This window comes from Fringilla coelebs (genome assembly GCF_963513975.1).
Source record: "Fringilla coelebs genome assembly, chromosome: 6".
In the NCBI taxonomy this organism is placed as follows: domain Eukaryota; kingdom Metazoa; phylum Chordata; class Aves; order Passeriformes; family Fringillidae; genus Fringilla; species Fringilla coelebs.
Genome location: NC_140034.1, coordinates 21,129,527 through 21,148,258, shown reverse-complemented (window position 1 = coordinate 21,148,258; position 18,732 = coordinate 21,129,527). Strand labels below are relative to the sequence as shown.

Sequence of the window (18,732 nt, the reverse complement as noted above, 5' to 3'; positions counted from 1 at the left end):
CACAGGGCAGCAGAACCCAGCTCACACATTCCCTCAAAATAGTAACAAGTTGCTATTTATAAGACACTGGATTGTGTGCAGCCATCTTAAAGCAGGAGGAGGGATGCAGTAACTCCCACCTCTCTCTCAAAGCTCAGTGGCAAACCTTTTGGGGGCTTTGATAGTGATGGCAGGCTAGTGCTGTTGTAAGAGGAGAGCAGGCATGGGCAGAGAGAAGGCATATATGGGGTCTCTACATGGTCCTTCCTAGTCTAATGTCAAACTCAAGTTGAGAGGGTCTGAAATGCTGTTTACAGTCCTAGTTCACTCCCTGCCCTTACAGGGGAACATGCATTCAGAGGCATATTCAGGCTCTAACAGAGGGATATTCAAATTACATAGCTCAAGTCATTATCTAATGCCTGTAGAGGTCAGGAAGGAGTCTCACCCTGTGGTGCCTGGCTTTGCTGGATGAGCCAAGTGTGCTGCAAGCTCTTTTTACTCTCTTAGAGGAGTTTAAAGGTAGAAAGCAAAATCTGATACAAAATCCAACTAATTCCATATGAAAACCCAATATTCTTCTGAAAATGAAGCAGTCTCAGAAGAGAACCCCTCTTGCACACTAGTGTGGAACAGGCAAGGGTCTCTAGCTATTTGTTCAGCTATCAAGTGAGCATCATGAGCAGCAGAAGCCTTTCTTGAAGGTATATCTTTATTTGTACTAAATAATGAAAGGAATTCCTTATGAGTGAATAAACCTGCCAAAAGGATTCCACTTACTCACTAAAACTTTGCTGTGAGGCTGCAGTGCTGCCTCTGTTTGAAGCCATCATTTGCTACAACATTAGCAACCCTTTACACAGAGAACAGAAATACAGTTTCCATGTTATCTCACTTGAAGAACAGGCGCACACTTCTTTGTTGTGATCCCTGGAATAGTTTTATTTGAATGAAAAATTTGGCTTAGGTACCTTCAAGTTTCAGTGTGATTGGAGTGAAGAGTGAGTTACTGGTCCATTAAATGCTTGGAAAACAAAAGGGCTGAGCTCAGGGACTAAAAGGTCAGTCAGTTTTAGTTCCTGATGCTTATTCTACGTCTGAATTATTTGATGCATACCCAGAGCTTTCACTCTATACAGCCATACACAGTCATCTAAACCTTGGATTTTGGGAGGAAAGAAAGAGGCTGAGCTGTGCATGCCTTAGGAAACATGGTGAAATTACAGCCTTGTTGAACTGGCACTAGTAACGTGTACAAGTATATTTAAAGTATACAGCTGTTGAGATGTATTAGGCTGACTAGTAGAGGGAAAGAGAGAGGTCAGAAGAGCTTGTGAGAGGAAGGGGAGCGTTTGTCTGGTAGTGTTGGATGTGCTCTGGACGTTTTATGGCTTTAAGATGGTTTTGTTCCATTTGGGAAGCAGTCAGCCTTCTCTGAACACATCTTCTGTAAGCTAAGCAAAGTTTTCCTGTGGCCTCTGTAGATGGTTTCAGCCTCTGTGAGTTTTGTTCTTATGCTCAGATGTGCCTCAAGAATTTTGCTGTTTGTTCTCAACACTCATGCACTAATTAGGAAAGCACAATTATCTCTGTTTACAAGCAGGAGAACAAGAAGTTCAGGCTGTAGCTAAATTTACTCTGCATGTATACTGTATTGCACCCTGAATTATTGGTCTCCCAGTCATCTGAATCTTTTCCCAGGACAAGATCATGTGGCACCTCCGCACCCTCTCATCTTTCCAGGTTTTCCATTCATGAAAACTAGGGTGTTAAGTGGGAGGGTTGGTACATATGGAGTCCTTGCCCTAGTTTGGATGTGGGGCAGACTTAGGGTACAGACATGGACTGGGCAGGGTGGAAGCTCCCCAAGGCCTTGTGCATGCTCCTTCCCCTTGGGCTGGGGCAGGGGGAAGAGACTTTCCTGACTGCCCGGTGTGGGTGGTGCAGGAGAAGCGGCAGCTGTGGGTGACTGACAGCACAAGGAGCAGGCGTTTGGGAAGGACAGGAGAGCCCCACAGAGCTGCTGCTGCTGCCAGGACACACTTACACCAAGGACACGGGAATAGGCAGAAGGGGGAACAAGCAAGAATACAAATTTCTAATCAGTTGAGAGAAATGAGATGGGTTTTGAGGCAGTGAAGAGGGCTTTGTGGAGGTACAGAGACATTTAGGAGACAATCCTCATTAAAAATGCAAAGGGGCTGTCATTTTAGTACTTCTCTCCTTGCTTAGCTGGGGTGTTTTTCTTCCTTTGCTGGTGTGGCTCTGGAGCCTGGGGGATCAGGATTCTCAGCAGGGTGAATAACACACACCTATGCATGTGCTCCTGTCAAACAGCACCAGGTGATGTCAGACTTCACCTTGTTGATCCTTTTTCTAATGCCTGACTGGGACTTTCAAGCTGGATTGATGCAGGAAGAAAAGGAAAGGCTTGCACTGGGGAGCTGATCTGTAGCAGAGGCATCCAGCCACTAGGAGCATGCACACCAGGAAGCCTCAGGACATTTATAGACAGGAGTGGTTTAGCTGGCTCCTTGCCTGTGTGCTGGATTTCCAGCAGGAGATGGACCTTGAAGGGCTTACTGTGTCTGTGTCTTTACACCCAGAGCAACTATGTGGTCTGAAAGGACACTGAATGTCTTTACAGCATTTCAGAAGCATGTCAATATTTGATCCTTTTTTTTTTTTTTTTTTTAATCCCATGTGATATTTGATCCACTACTTTATACCATGTGTAGTTACTACCTGGCGCCTCAGGAGGGCTGTGATCAGTTGCACTGTGTGCATACCCTGATGGAAGTACTAGGATTGAAAGTTCTTGACTACAGATACTGTATTGCATCCTTCAGGGCTTTCTAATGTGTTTTAAGACATGATACTTTGTAACACCAAGATAATTTCTTGGCCATTTTTACTGGGTTTGAGGGAAATCTCATAAAATGCCCTTGAGGTTTTCATGCAGCAGGTGTGCTCCTGCCGGGCTTTGCAACATGTCATTGGAAAAGAAATTACATTAGAATAAGTGGGTTTATTTCAGCATTTGTTTTTTAAATTCATTTGGGCATTTATTTGGGTTTACTGAGAATTGGGATTTCCCATCTGATATGAGCTCTGATATGAAAGACTCTGGCAAATATTGATGCAGCATCTCCAGATCAGTGGGACTATGATGGAATGAGGCAATGTACTGGCTGGTCTCAATCTTTCTTAAGCCTGAGGGCAAACTTGAGAGCAGTTCATATTTGTTTTCTTCCTCTGATGCTCTACTTCCTTTGTAGCCTGTGGTATACAGGCTGATTTAGATAACCCATAATCAGGCCCAACATCCATAGAAGTCAGAGGAATTTGTTTGGTGTCAACACTGCAGGGCTTGGTACTGCAAAAAATTAAAATTTGGTTATTTAGATGATATTGGTTATTTGCTCTGTTGCTTTCATGTCAGTGCCAGAGTTCTGTGTCCACAGCCCAAATGAAAGGCTAAGGTAGTATGGTAGGATCAAGTACAATGCAGACTGACCTTCATTGGACCAGAGGAAGAAGGTGCATTCTCAGGCTGGGTTTATGACATCCAGATGTTGGACAAGGTTGACCCTGTGATCTTGGCACAGAGAATTCTAGTGATTTTTGCCTGTCCTGTGCAATTAGTTTCTGGTACCCCAGACCCTACCTTAGCAAAAGGCTGCAGCTCTTAACAGTATTGTGACTCCTGGTTGTTGTGGGTTTTTTTTTCCCAGTTATTCTTCCTGCATATTTTTTAGTTCTCTTGGTAGTTATGCTTCTGTTCCATATACAGCTAGTAGATGTAAATGAGGCAACATGTACCCCAAAATGAGGAACAGTATTTGCAGTCAAGGCATATAATGCACAGCATATTCAGATGTGTAAAATATCTCTGACACTCATTTACCTGTTTTACCTGTCTTCTGGCAGGCACAGATGGAATTCAAACCTAGCATAAAGAGAAGCCACTCCTCAGGCTTCAGCATGTTTGAAGTGGTGCACAGTGCCTGCCAGGCAAGCTGTTCTGCACTCCTGCAGCAGGAAAGGCAAGAGTCTGCATGTGAGTGGGAAAGGGTGTGCCAGGATGGGGACAGCTATCCCTGACTGGCAGAGAGCTGTGTGCCCTCAGCTGCAATGGGAGCTGCTCAGGTCAGATCCAAGGGGTCCTCTCTCATCCTGCTCATTCCCTTCACAAATGCACCAGTATTTGCACATTCTGCCAAAGTGACAGCATCATTACCGCTTGCTCAATATTTGAGCTGCTGGAATATTTTTTGTATTATTTAATGCTCAGGTGAGATAATGTGTTTGAGGGGACAGTGAGGCACCCTGGCCTGCTGGGTCCTCATGCACATGGGGAATGCTGCTCCTCTGCTTTCCAGAGGGGTACCTGGATTGCTGAGAAAGCTCCTTGACACCTAATCCTGTTACCTTCAGGTGAGTAATTTGTCTCTCTCAAGCCTGAATGGCAGGAAAATCCAAGCAGCCTTGATAATTATAACATTAAAAAAGTTCACTCCAGAAATCAGAGAGTAGCTGGAGAAGCATATAGGAGCTGAAGAGAAAGGGTAGAAATGACCCTGCAAGAAAACTGGAATGCTGTGTTTCTAAGCCAAGACAGCACTAGAGAGCTGAGATTATCCTTGCAGAACATAATCTCCTTAGGCTTTGTTCACGGCAACACTGGGCTGTTTAAACAGAGGAGGGAGGGGTTCCAAACCCACATGTCTCTTATTTAAATGCAGGCTAATTTTGCACCCTGTGCTCCTCACCCTCCCACTTAGGATTCTGTCAGTTGCCTCAGAACAAATGGCTATAAATCCAGAAACACACTTTTTTCCCCTCTCTGATCTTGCTGCTGTGCTTACCACAGTACTTCTTATAGGCCTCTGACTCTTGGAGGATGGAAAAAAGCTAAACAAGCTCCCTTGGAGCTCTGAATTCCTCAGCAGCCCCTGCCTTGTTTTATGGGTGCAGCGCATCTCTGTGACAGCTCAAAGAGAACAGGGGAAGACCAAGTGCCCTTTTCTTTATCCACCATCAAGGGTTCAGAGGAAATGTTATTCCCTTTGCCAGTTTCCCCAGGCATGCTGTTATGTGGCATGCGCTGCTGTATGGCAGGTGGGATGAGGCTGTAGAATCTCCTACTTCCCATTAGAAAAGGATATTTTCTTAAGCAGAAAAAAGCCTCTGCTTTCCCTCATCAGAATCTGATGACTTTGTTACCAAAGAAACAAAGGTTGAAGGGACAGTCAATTTAAATTTTTCTCCATGAAAAAACAAATTCCTATAATGGAAATAGAGGTTATTCAGCCCAGTTGTTTCTCCTGGCATGGTCATGGTCCTTATGTGTATTTCTCACCATTAACACCCCCTTGCCACATACCCTCCATTCAGATCCTGGAACAGCAATGTTTGTCTCAGAGCTTCTTGATTCAGATATAGAGAGGCACCCCCAGCCCCACAGAAGGGTGATCTGAAATGTGGAGGAGGGTCATTCCTGCTTCACTCATGTGTGCCAGCTTCCTTCTGCTGAGCCAGTCTCCCAACAAGACCCTTTCTTTCTGCCTTATCTGACAGAGTTGGCTTATTTTCTCTTCTTCACAATGCCACTGCCACCTGTGTTGCAAGATCCTCTGAATGAATAATAATGTACAGTTGTGCCCTAAACAGCTGTTTGGAGAGGAAGAGCATGTGTACAGGAAAATGGTATCTTGTGAATCCTCTTCACAGACTGTGTGGCACTGAATGGCTCAAACAGAGGGTAGTCCAAACATTCAGAGATGAAATGTCACTGAGAGACTGAGTTGTATTGCAAATTGAGGGCAGCTGAACAAGATTCATTTAAAGTGTCTGTTTTGAAATGTATCAGTTTTAAAACAACGTATGTAAGCCATCCTTATAAAGTACCTTAGAAAGTAGTGATTTTTGCTAAAGTTTTCAGGATCACGGCTTTTACTCAGATGAAAGTGAGTTCTCAGTGTTATGTGGTGGCCAAAAGACTAAATAATTCTGGTTATGTTAAAGGACAGTATTGAGTAGGAACAAATGTATTTAGTCTTGGTATGATTGTGAATGAAATATATTTCCTATTCATACAGCTGCTATTACCTTAGAGGAGAGATAGTTCTTAAATATAATAATTGGTAAAGCAATTGAAAAATTTGCCAGTGAGAGATAAGTAGTATTTACCTGAAAGGGAAGAGACAGAGGAGTCCTTGTTTTTCCCTACAACTACTTGAAAGAAGGGGTTGTAGTGAGGTAGGTGTCAGTCTCCCAAGTAAACAAGTGATAGGACAAGAGGAAATGCCCTTGAGCTGTGACTGGAGGGAGGGTGGGGTTTAGATTTAATATTAGGAAAAGTTTCTTCATAGAAAGGGTCAAGAATTGCATAGGGAAGTGGTAGAGTCATCATCCCTAAAGATATTGGAAAATGTGTAGATGTGGTATTCAGGGACATGGTTTAGTGGTGGACTTGGCAATGTTAAGTTACATTTGGACTCAATGGTCTTAAAGGTGTTTTCTAACCTAAATAATTCTGTGATTCTGTAGAATGGAGGGGTGGCAATAAAAATCTACAGCTACCTACAGTGGTAAACTGCAATTTATTAAGAGAGCTTTTTTAAAAGTGAAAGCATGACGTGATTGTGTGGCTGGAACCTTAAACTAGACAAATGTAGACATGTAATAGTCTGCACATTTCAGTTCTCTGCAGTGTGGGAAAGCAATCACTGCTGGCAACTTTCCATCAAAAATCCCCTCTCCTACCCCCACTGAAAGAATTAGAAAGAAAGGAATTCTGTATTTTGGACCCTGCTATTGGACTTCAGATAAGAATTAAAACAAGAAACTTAGCTTGAGTTGTGCTAGAGTTCAGGGTAGGTTTCTTAGTTGCCATGAAAAAATAAGTCATGTGTATCTATCTTTTGCATCTTCTGCAGAATCTTCACTGTTGAAGCCTTACACTGGAGGGCAAGAAGCAAGAGCTTCTCCTCCCTCTGTGGTATTTTCTTTGGATTATGTGAACTCCCCCAATCCCCTCCTACTGTGTATAGAGCTGCAGTGTAGGTGACTTACATCAGCCTTTTCATTCTAAGAGGAAGTAAGGTAACATCTTTCTCAAATCATTTAAGCATACAGCATTTATCTTGCAAAAGCCTGACTGCTAGACTTTCCTTTCTCCTGCTGACTTGTCAGAACAAAATATAATCCGTATGTGGGGGGAAAAGTCAAAAATGTTCTTGTAAAAGACTGTCACCTTGCCATTGTCTTGAATCCCTGTTCCTTATCCATAGAGTATGGGAACTTCTTCCTTTTCAGTAAAGAAGGACACATGTTTTTTTAACAGGTGATCCCCTAAAGCTGTAAATTAAATCTTCTCCTCCTCCCCCTCTTTACCAACCCACCTGTCACGCTTAATCTCCTGTTCTATTTTGCTAATGCCACCAAGTGCTGGTCATAAAACATTGCCCTAATTGCTCAGAACATGGGGCTGAATGGTTAGTTAGCAATGCTATTGCAATTATGGCAACTTTTCAGGTCTAATAGCACTTTGTGTTTCACTGCTTTTTGTATGTCACTGGTTGAGATGATGAATTGGAGGTAGTAGTGCACCACCTGCTCATGTTTTCCCTCCCAGCAGTGGTGTACCCACCGTGGGGCTGCCTAGATATGTGATGGTGGCTAACTGGGAGCAGCTGCAGGTAGCTGGGGGTAATTGACCTGTGCTCCTCTGTGCACAAAGGACTCTTGGTCTGGATTTTCCCGTATTCTTTCAAACATGTGGTTGGTTTGTTTCACTACCACGAGTACAGTGTGTATTGTTGTTTCTTCTCTGTGTTAAAAAGGAGTTTCTACAACAGCCTTGGGGTAGGAGCAACAAGCACAAGCTCTTGGTGAAGAGGAATATTAAATTGCATGCAACTGTTCCTTCTTAAAATGAGGTATAAACGGGAAGAGAGAAGCTGCGGCTTTGAACTTTTAATATATCATAGTATCTTTGAACTAACTGGTGCATGAAATGTTCTTAAAATTCTTTAAAAATATTACAGAAAATTATGATGTGTAGACTTTTTTTACGAGATGTATATTAGGGGGATGAATATCGGTATAAAGGACAGAGTTTAGTCTGGGTATGATCTTTAAGTTCTTGGGTATTGCCTTGTAATTAAGAGCTTTAATTGTCTGGTCTCCTGCTCTCTGAAGAACTCCCCCTTACACTGCCCTTTTATCAGTTTTAGAAGATAATATTTAAGCAGTGCTGCATGAATACCCTCATAATTGGTAATAAAAAAACTGTACATTTCCTCATCACATCTTTGATTCCAGTTCAAGGGAAACTAGCCCTTTAGCTAGAGCCTTTAGAAGAATTTTAATATGGCTATATTAGTTTGGATATATAGTGTGTCAGTATACTTGGGGAAAGTGCTGAATTGTTGAATTCAATTGATTGACCATGGCTGCAATGATAAAGTGATAGCCTGTCTGCCAGCTTCTCTTGTTATTTTCACCATATGTATACAGTGGAGAGCTCTTGTACATGGCCAGGAAGGGGATCTCTGTTATGCAGTCATTCCTTGTATTTGCTGTTGAGGTATTCCCCAAAGACTCATTGCTTTTAAGGTGCTTCTAGGATAACAGTATGTATTTGTTTTCCTGAGTTGATACTGTCTCTAAAAAATCAGGTCCAAATCCATGAAATTCACGTCAAAAGGGTCCTGAACCACCAGCAGACATGATTCACTTTTGTTTGCTCCTGCCCTGCACCAACAAAAGGCCAGCAGCCTAGCAGTGAAACATTATTTGGCCTCTTCTTGTGCCCTTTTTGCCAGTTTCAGGTCTAAACTTGGGTGAAGTAAGTTCCTGTGCTTCTGTCTCAGTCCCAGCAGCTTTCTGAAATATGAATAACAGCTTAAGAGACAGGAACCTGACATACTATACAAAATGAAAATATTTCAGGGAAAGAAACATGCTAAGGATATGAATGGACTTTTCTGGTGAAGTCTCTCTGAGGCCAAAGAGATTTTCAATGTTACTGAGACATTTTGTGGGGAGAACAGTGGAGTGAAAAGTGCCAGGAGTGTCTTGGTTTATATCACTTCAAGGAAATTAATTAATTACACTTAAGGGCACTGAAATTGTACTTTGTTCCTTTACAAATAGGTTGCCTTTATACAATTTAGAATAAACACATACATAAATAAAACATGATCATATTTACATTCTCCTCCTAAGACCATAAGCAGAAAGCAGTTGTACAACTGCTCTCTGCAGTTGAACTGCTTTCTGTTGAGGCATTGGATGCCAAAAGGTTCTTTTCTGCCTTTGCTGCTGATACTGATGACCAGATCTGAGGATACTTGGGCATCTCACGCACTGTTGCATAACAGCCTATGTGAGTTGTGTGAGCTGATTTATTTTCAGCCTCCTAGCACATGACTGCTTTAGACCACCCTCTCTTGTCCCAAATTTCTCTTGCTCCCTCCCACAATCCTTCTCAGCCTGCTGCTTTGTGGCTAGCGCCAGTCTGCACATCCTTTAAGAAAACACCCTTGAGGAATATCGTGCCATTATGAATGTGTCCCAGACTTTTTCCAAGACATGCTCAAAATAATTTTTCCCCTTTTACTTTTACAGCATTGCCCCATTTCCTTGATTTAAGATGACTCGACTTACATTTCCTTAAGTTTTAATCATCTTTGGAGAGCATGGCATATACCTTGCTTGAACTTGGCCAGTTATATCTGAATTTGGTCTGTCACATACTGAAAGCAGGCCAGCCTCACATTTGGCTGGCTTAGCAAAGAGAGGCAGTATGTAGAGGAAGTTAAACATCCTTAGGGTATCATTTGGATTTTTGTTGGGCTCCCAAAGATAGACAGAGACAGTTCAAGTAGGGAAGCTGGGTACATAATACACTAATAATTACCTGAAAACAGTGAGAAACGTTTAGCCCTTTAGCCTGTTCTCATTTGCAATGTGCATTACTGTTTGATAATGACCTGAGGAAGGAATGGCATGGGAGTGACAATGTGGTGTTGTGCTGTGCTGGATCTGTAAAGCAGGCTGCTCTTAGAGGGGAATGCCTGTCCTGCGTTGTGTTTAGTAAGGGACCATATGTGTGCTCTGCATATTAGATGTCTTTCTTACAGAGCTTATGTCATAAATAGTATCGAGACAATTGAAGCAGTATTAAGACTCACACATGTTTAGAGTGAACTGGACATAATGCTCTACTCCTGCACCAGTATCATGTGTCTCCTTAATCTCTCTAAAATTCAAAATCCCTGGGCCTTGAGAAAAAGGCTGTTTGCTGATCTCCCTCTGCAGCAGCCCTTTCTTGCTGACATTGTAGCATCTCTTTGTAGGATTTTCCTTACTATCATGCTTTTCTGGTTATTTTGAAGTAGATGGGTGTTTGCTGGCTACATTGTCCTCTCTTCCTCCATATCTTTCATTTCTGTTTTGTTCTTTTCTCTCTAGGTGCTGAGAAAATAGCAAACAGTCACCTCAGTTCATTCCTTCTGATACCATTACTCTTATACATCCCCCCTAAAAGCAGGTTCTCAGTTCTGAAAAGCAGTCTCTCCAGACTCTAATGGAAGTTTGAAATCCAGAGCTGGATTTGACTTGAGCCTGACCCTCTCTTTGACTGTAATATGTGTTTGCATTCTCTCTGCTGTGCCTAGCTCAACCTTCTGAGTACAACCTTACAGAGATGAGGAATGGTTCGCAGAGCCATTCAACTGTGCTAAGCCCTGTGTAAGCAGGATGGATAGGGGATCCTTACCTGCATACCCTCTGTTTTAATGAAAGAATAGTGTTTAGAGCTAGGCATGTCTGTGCTTCAATGCACAAGGAAGCTGAAGGGAGAGAGGATGCAGGAAATGCAGTGCAGTCTCTTGTCTGCAGCCCTGTGGCTACCTGATCCTCTTGACATGCCCAGAGAAAGGAGGGAAATCTTGTTATCCCTTTTACTAGCAGCAGAGGAGCCACATGTGTTGTACTAGTCAGTGCATTCTTTTGGGACTGGCAACAGAAACCAGAAATCCTGACTGAGCCATGCCTCTTGATTCCTTATTCCCATTACACTTCTTCAAGCTTCATCCTTGTAGCCTGTGAGGGGCAACATGATGGCATATAGTGTATAGCTGTGAAAATTACAGGGACCATTGAGGGAGAATTTTATTTCCTTTTTAGTTTTTTTATCTTCCCTTTTTTTTTAACACCCCCCCCCCAATAGATTAAAAATATATCTAAAAGTAATGTGACCTTATGTAATTATTAGATGATAGCGCATCATTGGCTTAATATCCAACTGAAAAGGGAGAAAAGAAGCCCAGACTATGCAGGGGAGATCCAGGTGAGAGGGAATGGTGTTCTACTCCTGCAAGTAGCTAAAGTCAATGAGATTGCTGCTGGGCCACTCCAGAGTGCAGCTCTCTGGGACAGCAGTTAGCAGTTTGCTGTGGACTGGAGCTGGAATGGGCTAAGGTTACCTTCACAGCTATAATTCCATTACTGCTGCTTTTTCACGGAAAGTGATTTTTTTCATTTGTTCAGCAAATGAGGCAGAGGAAGAATGGAAGGATATGTGGCACGGAAGTGATTTCATAAACCTCAGGCTGAATTCATGTTGCTTATGAGCTGGGAATAAGAAGATTGGGTTTGGTTCTTTTCTTGCTATGGCTGTGATCTGAAAGCAGTGCTACAGAAGCTAGTGAATTTGCATCACATTTAAACTGGCATAAATGCAGGAGAGTTTGGGCCAATTTTTCAAATAATTGCTTAGTTTCAAGGGGTTTTTCTAAAGAACCATTCCTGGTTAATTCTGCTTCTGTACAGGCTTCTGATGTGATTATATGAAATTCATTAAATGAACCACACAGCCTCACCTCCTGCTCTGCCTAGCCACAAACCACCATCTTGCCATGTAAAATTTAAGGTGAAGGAAAAGATCTCTTTCTTTCAAAGGATTTTCAGTGCCTTTTTACTAAAAGTAATCCTCTAAGAGCTGAACATTGTAATATCTCATATCTCAAAATTATTTTGCTTCAGAAAGGTGGAGATCAAATTCACTCCTGACTTTCTTTTAAGAAAGTTAGTGAGTCCTAAAATGTAGTAACGTTTAGAACCATATATAGAGATCTTGGTAGACCCTTAAAAAAGAACTAGGAGGCTTTCACAAGTACTTCTCAGCTGTCATAGGGACTACTGAAGCTGTGGCAGGATAGAAAGAGAATTAAGTTTGAAGGTGAGGAACAGAACATGCCTCTCAATTCATTTCACACATGCAGCAGTGTTAGCACCGATTTAGATTTTTATCTGCAAACTGAGGAAATGAGTAACTAGGAAACCCAATAAGACTTATGTACTTCAAAACCATTATTATTATTATTATTAGTAGTAGTAGTAGTATACCTGATCTAAGCCTGAATGCTTTTGACCATAGCTGCCTTGAGTGGAAGCTACAATTCTTGTGTGATGAAAATCAGATTTTTAAGTAATTATTTACTTTAGTTGTAAGTGCTTAAAATTAAGTACTGTAGCTTTACATTTGGAAAACTAGTATAATGGCACCTGTGTTTAGAGGTAGAAAGCAGTTCTATCAGATCAGGATTTATCTGATGTTGTTCTTCTTACTTCAGTAGAAGTTTTCCCTGTTTAATCATTTAGGGGTTCAGATTTCATGCACACACACACACACACACACAAAACACCAGTACATGTGTGTTCAGCTTCACTGCATCATAGAGCTCTGCTGTGGCTTTAATGTGGTGGGATTGTGATGTGCTTTAAGCTAATTTGATAAGGAACAGAGACTCATCATCCAGGTGTGGTATATATGTGCACATGCACCCCCCATATTGGAAGATATGCCTTGCCATACTTGTGAAGCAAACTATCTTGCTTCCTAGGGTGTTAACTGACTACAACACTCTCTTGTATTTCAAATCTTACTTAGGTTAGATTAAAACAAAATTTGTTGCCATTTGACAGTTAGTCTATGGCTTTCAGATACGTTAGATGTTGCTGATAAAGCCTTATATTCACTGCATTTATGTGACAAATGGATGCCAGATACAGCCTGAAACTAATTTTTAAGCACTTAAGGGCAATTTACAATACTTGCTACATTAGATGCAAAGGCTGGTTTCTGGAAAGTCAAAAATTGTTTCAAGGATAGCAAGTGGATTGAATTAATATTGCTGAAATTATATTGGATTGCTTCAAAGGCCATTTATGAATGTACAGAACACCTGGAAAATCTCTCATTCTAAAAAAAAAAAACAACCTACCTAAGCAAAGACAAATCAATATGGAAAATACCTCTGCAAAATAGGGCAGAGCTAAGAGGAGACTTGGGGAAGACCTAAATTAAAAGGGATTCTGTGAAAATATGATCTCTAATGCTTCAGTGCAATTTTGTTCCAAGGACTTTTGTTAAGGACTGTCCTGTGTTTACAGAAAAAAAATTAGATATCAATACCTAACATTTAAGTTGTGTTTTCTGATTTTCAAACTGCTCTGTGATGTCTGAACCATTATTGTTGTCTTGTAGGTAGGTAAATGGAGGCACAAGAAATAGAGGAATTTATTGAGACTTATGAGGTATGTCATTGGTGGAACTGAAAATAGCAGTTAGCTTCCTAAGTTACTGTTTAACAGGTTACTCCATGTTGACTTGTACATCACTCTGCCCACCTTGATCTCGCCAAGGAGGCCTTTCATTCCCTATCACTTTCCCTGTTCTGTTTCGGGGGGGGGGGGGGGGGGGGGGAAGGTTTAAATGCTGCCAAATTTGCAACCTGATTTTTAAATCTTGGCTTTTTTTTTTTTTTTTTTTTTTTAACTGAGATTTTAGCTAATTTGTAACCAGGCCCTATACATTTTTAGTACATACATTTTTTGTTTAGTTTTCCTAACTGAAGCCAATTTAGTACTTAAATTCACTTACATAGTTTGCTGCTGTTGTCCTGGATTTGACCTGAAATACAAAGCTAGACAGTATGAGAGTTTGTTTGCTATCTTAAAGAAACAATTGGGATAAAAAAACCCACATCTGTCTGCTGAAGGAAAGCTCATCAAGTGGTGTGAACTGACTTCTGCAGAGCTTCACAGACTTACCTTGACTGAAAACCTGGCTCAAAATCAAACTATTTCCACAGTAGAAGAAATAACTTAAGACATCCAGAGTGAAAAAAACCCCATGCAAGCTAATACAAGATACATGACAGGGTCTCTTTAGTAAAAATTGAACTTAGTCACGATCCAGAGAGGAGCTGGTTACAGCTGGTAGTGAAGAGATTATTAGGTGTGATGTGTTGCTGTGAGATCTTCAGAAATTGTATGGAGTGTGGTGTGAATGGCATCACTGTGCCCTCCCTCCTTCCAGCAGCACTTGAATCATCTTCTTGTTGAATTTCAAGAGCCACTCGAGAGGAGAGAGGCCAAGGGCGGTGTCAGGTCTGGCTGACAAACCACACTGCTTTCACAGGATCTTTTGCATTGCAGCAGGATTGCAAAAAGCATGAAGGGGATTCAGGGAAGAAAATGCTATTGTATTGGGTTTACTTGGAACATCAGAGGGATGAATGGAGTGGGTAAACCAGTCCAGGGAAAACATTCTGCTTCTTTTAACTGACTATTTCTGAAAAAGAACTGGGTTTAGAAACTGGTTTGGAAAACATCTGGTGTAGTTCTACTATTCAATTTCTTTGCATTTTTTGCATCAATATAAATTGGTTCCAAACTGAAAATGTTAGAACTCTAGTAGGAGTATTTTTTTATAGCTTACTACAAAGAAAAGATACATCCAATTAAAACCAACTTTTGAACATAGTCAGATTCCAAGGTATTTGTGCCTAGACATAGATCTGAACTTTTCTGATGAAGATTGTCTTTGCTTAGAATTAAAAGGGATCAGAAACGTTGTGCATGAACATATTCCTCTGAGATTTAAAGTGCAGTTTTGTGAAACAAAGGGCTTTGAAAAAAACATGAAAAGGTGATGGAAATGTCAAGTTATATCCCAGGATATATCAGCAGATTTGTAATACATACAGCAGAAATAAGGAAGCATTAGTGCTGTTCTGTACCAAACTGGTGAGGATTCTTTTAGAAAGTGTGTCTGGTTTTAGTCACTTCTGTTCAAGAAAGATGAATTTCTTCTGGAACAGATAAAGAGTTTCTAGGTTGTTGAGGAATGAAAAGTTCTTCCCAGAAAATGATTGTAAACCAGTTTGATTTATTCAGCCTTGCAGAGCAAATGCTAGGAGTGGAGGTGATTATTCCCTGTAACTGCATCAGTCAGTTAAGCATAAAGGAGAGCAATGTTTTTTAGAGTTCAGAAAGGCAAATTTTACCAAAAAAGGTAACAGTATACATTTGCGATGGATAAATGGAATTTGGAAATGACAGGAAAATTCTTAACTCTTACAGTGGTGAGGTTTTTGGACAGTTTCCAAAGAGAGGCAGGCAGGTGAAGAGAGTCAGAAAACTGTTTTTAAGATGAAGCTTGAGAACATTTTTTCAAACAGAGCTGAAGTAGACAGAGTGGACAGATGGAAGGGATATGAGAACACTCTGCCTCACTATGAAGTTATTCAGACGTGAGTAAGATCAAGTCCAAAATTTGCAGAGCTGTGATAGCCTGGCATTGTGACCCAGATAATGGGACCTGTTGAGTGGCAGGACATGTTAGCCTGGGCATAGCACCACAGTACTGTAGCTGCAGATTTGAGCTGATTCATTTTAAGATGGCTTTGAGCACAGAGCGGGGTAAGACATAGTTATGTCCTTTGTGTAGGCATGCTCTGAGTTTGGCAGAATAAATACAATTCAGGCAAAAAGTCCTCTGTTGCTTTTGTGCTACAAAGAGGGAAAACTGGGGTGTGATGCTGAAGTTTACTTGTGATGAACATATAACCTTTCCCAGTGCTCCCAGGGTGTGCCAACCCACAAGGAGAGGATTTCTCTTAATTTTCAGTTTATGACACCACTTCCTTTTATGACCAGGTGACCTGACTAGTGAATGAAGTAAAGGCCATGGATGTAGTCTACCTGGACTTCAGTAAAGCCTTTGATACTGTCTCCCACAGCATTCTTCTGGGGAAGCTGGCAGTGCACGGCTTGGACAGGAGCACTTTTCACTGGGTTAAAAACTGTCTGGATGGCCAGGTCCAGAGAGTGGTAAATGGTGCCACATCCAGTTTGCAGCCAGTCCCTAGGGGCATTCCCCAGGGCTCAGTACTGGGGACAGTCATGTCTTACTTGTTTAAGGTCTTTTCCAACCTTAATTGATTCTATGATTTTATCATTTTATGAATGGTAGCAAGGAGCGATGTCTATCAATATAGCACGTTGTAAATCCGTGTTTTGGATTTCAAAGAGATGCAAGTGCACAGCCTCATTCTAAAGCCCCCTTTTGAGCATACATCTGGCAGTTTCACACACTTTGTGTCTTTCCAGCGTTCAGAATAGTAATGGAGGACTTCACAGCTTACAGTCAGAGACACGCTGGGGTGCAAAAGAGCCCAGGTGGGTGACTGGAAATGCAGGATTTGGGTTTCATACTCCGGACCAAAATAGTCTGAATCTCTCTTCCCGTCTTCCTGACCATCAGCACATACTGTTTATTTAGGGAGCGACATAGAGGGGGCAGACATCCTCCCCAAAGATTAAATTAGTTGTTGGTTAACTGAAGGAGTTTTTATTATGGTTTAATTACAGCTTTTCAATGCGCATTGAAGGGCTTACAGGTAATGGCAAAAGCTCTAAAAACTCCAGAGTATTGGTGGGGCCTTGGTGATCTGTTCTTTGTCTTTGCTATTTCCACATCACACCAGGAATTTTTTCTGGAAATGCCTTTGTTGACATGCTGACAGCTTCTCTGTCCTCTACCTGCAGGAGACTGAAAACTACTGCTGTGGGGGCAGTCTTCCACTTAGGCAGGCTAAGATCCATATGCAAGTGTGGAATTGCAGTCAAGGAAAATGCTATTTGAGCTGCATAATTAGAGGATAAACTGTTATTTGTCAACCAATAGAGAATACAGAAACCTATCTTTATCTAACATTTTATCATTAGCTGAAGCAGAGGGAGGATTTTTAAGTTCAATTTCAATACAGAGAAGATAATATAGAGCTGAAATTCTTAAATTAGCTGCTTTATTGTAGTTAGTACTTTGGTTAATCTTTTTAATTTATCGCTCAGTACATGGCAATTACCCAGCATATGGAAATAAACCAAGGTTATAGTATTAGTGAGATATGTTTGCAGTGTGCAGGCTGCAATGAAACCATGCAGACTGTTATCAGTTGCTGCAATAGTGGTAACAGGTCTACTGAAATCTGGGTAGATTTCAGATGGTGACCTTGTCACCCCTCTTATCAGTTCAATGATAGCAAGAGAAGATCCAGGAAACCTTGGCTTGCAGTGATTAATTCTGTTCTTTCTTTAATTGAGAGGATAAAACTTTATGGAGTTATTGCAATCATTTGATGTGGCAAATCGTCACTTATTATCATCTAAATTAACACAAGTTGGTACAAAGGTAGAAGAAGTAAATTCCTTTATGGATTACCTCTAGTACAGTACCCAGGTAATTTGTTTGGCTTAATAGATATAATTTTCAGTCTGGCAACCTGAACTTTATGTGAGCCTTAGGTTTCCACATGGAGATAATTATTATCCTTTCAATTCATTATTTGCCCACAGAATGTGTGTTCAGAAGGTTCTGCTGATAGTTACTGCACAAGAAAGGATGGCTGGAATTTGTAGAAGAAAGAAGGTGGAAGCCAGTCCACTTCCATAGTGATGGAGAGTTATGTACTTTGTGAGATTTTGGCGGACCGTTTTCATTTGGAGGAATTTTATTTGGCTATAAACAAGGAGTTAGCCCTCTTTAAAAAGCACACTGATAGTTTTCTGACATCTTTGACATCTTCAGCTGAAATACTCAAGGAAACTCAGTCCCCTGTATGGAAAATGCCTCTCCCAGTGTAACACATTTTGCAGGAATCAATAGGAATCTCTCTGCTTTATAACTCAAGTTGTATCTACTCTGTGGACTTTATATTCTGGGGGTGACAGTCTAGCACTCTGTACCAGTACTGATGTCACTGCTATTTGATCAAGTTGTATTGAAAATCACATTAGTCATGACATCTCTACACCACCCACACATTCTAAAAACAAATAGTTTTTTCCAAAGTAAAGAAAATTTTTCAGTTCTTGTGAAATTACTGGTTCTTAATGCTGCAAACATTTTAAACAAAATTCTTCTTTTATATATGAAATAAGAACACCTGTGCAACTACTCTTGTGTTTCTCCACTCCTTTTTCTTCTGTAAGAAGAATCAAAATGAAAGATGTATTTTTATCTGGAACACTTTGGGAAGGGGAAGAAGGGAGGTCATGGAATTACTTTAGCTAAACATTCTGGATCAGAAAAAGTTCAGGGTGATTTGAAGAATAAAGATCTACTCTAAAAGTATCTAAGAGATCTTTTTTCTTCGCTAAACATAATGCACAAGCCCATGCCTAACTTTAAGCCTGTCCTTAGAGATCTTGCAATGAATTATTGTTTGTTTAGGACTCACTGAGATTCTTAGATTGATGCCCTGGGACTACTTTTTTGTTCCATATGTTTTCATGTCATAGGTTCATTACTATAGAGCTCCTGAATTCACCTGAACAGAGAAGGTAGAGTGGAAGATGCTGTGTGAAAAATATGGATCTGATTTGTTGTTC

General features: G+C 41.0%; 1 protein-coding gene across 9 annotated transcripts in view; it reads left to right on the top strand.

Annotated features, from left to right (window-relative positions):
* The window catches only part of NRXN3 (neurexin 3), a gene marked incomplete at both ends in the record, with an annotated part of 894,988 nt that overhangs the window by 571,959 nt on the left and 304,297 nt on the right, over positions 1 to 18,732 (top strand). The gene's annotated exons all lie outside the window — the stretch shown is intronic.